The 3,959-nt window shown below is 43.3% G+C and overlaps 1 non-coding gene across 1 annotated transcript; it reads right to left on the bottom strand.

Moving 5' to 3' along the window:
- Positions 1-325: 325 nt before the first annotated feature.
- trnaq-cug (transfer RNA glutamine (anticodon CUG)) lies at positions 326-398 on the bottom strand. Its single transcript has one exon. It is a non-coding gene; the product is annotated as a tRNA-Gln (tRNA).
- Between the last annotated feature and the right edge of the window lie 3,561 nt (positions 399-3,959).

The following is a 3,959-nucleotide window of genomic DNA, read 5'->3' on the forward strand; positions in this document are numbered from 1 at the left end:
CTCTTCGGCCCAACAAGTCCACACCGACCCTCTGAAGAGTAACCTATCTCCCCCTGAGTAATGCACCTAGCACTATGGGTAACTTAGCATGCCCAATTCACCTAACGTGCACATCTTTGGAGTGTGCGAGGAAACCCACGCAGACACGGGGAGAATGTGCAAACTCCATCACCGAGGCTGGAATCGAACCTGGGACTCCGGTGCTGTGAGGCAGCAGTGCTAACCACCGAGCCACCCTAAAATTGTCAACAGATTATGTTCGGAAGTCCCCTTAAAGAAGGGGGCAGCAATCAGTAGAGAGCCAACACCCAGCAGTCACCGACAGCACCCCAGGTGGGACTTGAACCCACAATCCCTGACTCCAGAGGCCAGTGCCTTATCCATTAGGCCACTGGGGCTGCAGCTACTTAGGTGAATGCATTTTCAATCACATTTTGAAAATGCCAATTAATTGATTGTCACGATACGACGAAAGGGGGAAATGTAGTATTGTGGGCAACAGTTAACATTGCATGATGGGAAAAAAAATGGTCAATTCCCGAGTTATAATTCAGCAAGTTAAAAGACAAAAGATCAGAAACAGCTTTCAGAACCAGGCTGAATGTAAACAAACTCCATAAGTTTGATACAACTTCAGTCATCTTTCACACGGCTCCTTGTATATTTTGAACTGCACATCTCAGCCTAAACAAAAGGTCCGTATAATAGAAACAGAATTATGAAATGACACAAATGAGTAATATTTTTTGAAGACTAAGGTTCAGTGTTACAGGTGAAGCACATTTCATGATAATCTGTAATTGCTCAGCATATGTTAATGTATATAATGTGCTCCTTTCCTTTTATAAGGCGTGAGATGTAGAAGGGAAGCAGGGAAAGGATTGGAACCCTCCTCTTTCCAAGTCTCAGACAAATTGCTGTGTATTTACAATAAAGGCTGATTGTTGTCAGTTCAATTGATTTTTGAGGATTGTTGATTGATTTTGCTCTCACAGATCCCTGCTAATTAAATTCTGACACGACATGTGGATATTGTGGGAATGAAGATGTCAATAAACATTTACTGCAATAGTCATAGAAAAATATTGCATCCACAGGCACATAAGTGTCTGGGCTAACCCTAACCTATTAGATTAGCACAGAGCAGCTTGGTTCCAGTAACATGGCAAGTTTCAAGTGATCGCAGGGTAAGATGGAATCTGAGACCTTTCTATCAACAGGCCACATGTTATCATGCAGTCATCTCATAATGAACATGTCTTTTAAAGGTACACTAACATACTGATTATGATACATTAAATACATTAACCCCTTGCTCCCTAGTGTAGTTGTTAGAGAGTGAAGTGACAGAGTGAAGCATTGGTCCCATTGCTTAACTATTCAACCAAGTTAATCTGGTGAGGCTGAGCTGTTTTTCTTTGAAGGATGTCCATAGCTCAATTGTCCCCAGTCCTCGGTGTTTATTGTCCCAGGGGGAAGCAGTCAATAGCCCAGGGATGAAGTGGGAGAAGCTAAATAACAGCCCAGGGTGAGGGGGTGGTGGGGGGCAATACTGGGAGATAGGACAAGGTCACAGTGACAATTTATTTGTGAAGAATCAAATGTTGAGACCTTGGAGTGCAGGTTCATAGCTCCTTGAAAGTGGAGTCGCAGATGGACAGGATAGAGAAGAAGGTGATTGGTACACTTGGCTTTATTGTTCAGAGCATTGAGTACAGGAGATGGGAGGTCATGCTGCAGCTATACAGGACATTGGTTAGGCCACTTTTGGAAGTTAGCATTAAATTCTGGTCTCTCTGCTATACGAAAGATGCTGCGAAACTTGAAAGGTTTTAGAAAAGATTTACAAGGATGTTGACAGGGTTGGAGGATTTGAGCTACAAGGAGAGGCTGAAAAGGCTGGGGCTGTTTTCCCTGGAGCGTCGGTGGCTGTGGGGTGACTTTATAGAGATTTATAAAATCATGACGAGCATTGATAGGGTGAATATCAAGATCTTTCTCCAAGTGTAGGGGAGTCTAGAGCTACAGAGCATTGGTTCAAGGTGAGAGGGGAAAGATATAAATAAATGGGACCCATGGGGCAACTTCTTCACTTAGAGTATGGTGCGTGTATGGAATGAGCTGCCACAGGAACTGGTGGAGGCTGGTACAATTACAACATTTAAAAGGCATCTGGATGGGTATATGAATATGAAGGGTTTAGACAGATATGGGCCAAGTGCTGGCAAATGGGACTAGATTAATTTAGGACATCCAGTCAGCATGGACAAGTTGGACCAAAGGGTCTGTTTCTAAGCTGAACATCTCTACAACTCTATGACTGTTAGTGGGAGCTTCAGATAAGATTTAATTTTGGGTCTGTTACTTGGGTCTGTTACCCAACTCCAACATCCGGTTAAGTCACCATGGGAGACCGTGGGAACAGCGCAAGAGTGGATCTTCTCTACAGGACAAGTGGAAACTGTTCAACCTGTGCTAACCCCAGTTCAGAGTCAAGCCCCCACCCCCCACTCCCCCCACCCCCCCCCCCCCCCCCCCCACCCCCCGGCAAACTCAGTCAGATCTGCTGTACACAGGCAACAACTGCTTCTGTGCACACTCTGAGGCCAGGATCCAAATCATCGTCAATTCATATTTGGGGGTATGTGAGAGAATGGGTCTGGGCATGGACATCTGGAAAGAAAGCTCCTCCAACAGTCTGCTCCCATCATGCAATGCCATCTGCCAACTGAGGATCAGTCGGGGACATCGATGATGGGACTCAGCATTATCTCCAGTGGGTCAGTGCAGCTGTTGGCCATCTGAGTATTGTGATGTCAAAGACCACTAAACCCATAGTCTACAGTACAACACAGACCTTCAGCGTGCATGACAACATCTACAATGTATAGCAGACACCTCAAATCTTGCTTGCCCAAGTGCATTTAGCTTTGTTAGTGATTGGAGAGATCAGTGAGGTAGTGAGAAATGATATAGCCTCTGAAGATCAAGATTTATCCCAGTCTGAGTAGAAATAAGAAATAGCACAGCAAAGATGTCCCTGATGGGAGTAATTCATAGATCCCTAAACAATATAAACCAGAGGACTTGTTGAAAAGGTGTGGCACTAATGATAGGTGATATTAATATGCATACGGACTGGATTTATTAAATTGGGAAGGGTAGCCTCGATGAAGTGTATATCGAGTGTATTAGAGATTGTTTCTTGGAGCTACATAGAACCAACCAGGGAATGCAGGCTTTTCTGGACTTGTTATTGTCCAACAAGATGGGATTAGTTAATGATCTCATTGTAAAGAGTCCTCCAGGGAAGAGTGATCAGTTATAGTATGAATTTGAAATTTAGTTTGAGGGTGAGAAACTTGAATCTTGCACTACCATTCTGACATTAAACAAAAGTAATTACCTTGTCATGAAGACATAATGGTAGGGTCATTGATGAGCAGTGGTAGATGTTTCAGGTGATATTCAATTTCACTCAACTCAAAGAGAGGGAGAAAGGTTGTAGAAGAGGTAAAAATCCATGGCCCACCACATGTGTTAAAAATAATTTAAAGGTAAAACCGAAGGCATTCCACATTACAAAATTCAGCGGCAGGCTGGATGATTGAGTAACCATTAAATATCAGCAACAGATTACTAAAATAGTCATAAAATGAATAAATTTTGAAAGAAAACTAGCACCAGATATAAAGATGGACAACAAAAACTCTTATAAGTATGTGAAAGGGAAGAGAGTAGCTAAAGTGAGTATCGGTCCCGATGAAGTATGAGACTGGGGAGTTAATAGTGGGGAACACAGAAATAGCAGGGACGCTGAATCAATGTTCTTATGGTGGGGGACATAAATACCATCCCGGCCTTAACAGGCTTTGTACAGGTTTTAGAAAGTGGGGGGAGGGGGGAGGAGTTAAAATACTTGCCATCTCTCGGGAAATTCAGAAAATTCTATGCAGTAC

Source organism: Hemiscyllium ocellatum, chromosome 3 (genome assembly GCF_020745735.1).
Source record: "Hemiscyllium ocellatum isolate sHemOce1 chromosome 3, sHemOce1.pat.X.cur, whole genome shotgun sequence".
NCBI classification, from domain to species: Eukaryota; Metazoa; Chordata; class Chondrichthyes; order Orectolobiformes; family Hemiscylliidae; genus Hemiscyllium; species Hemiscyllium ocellatum.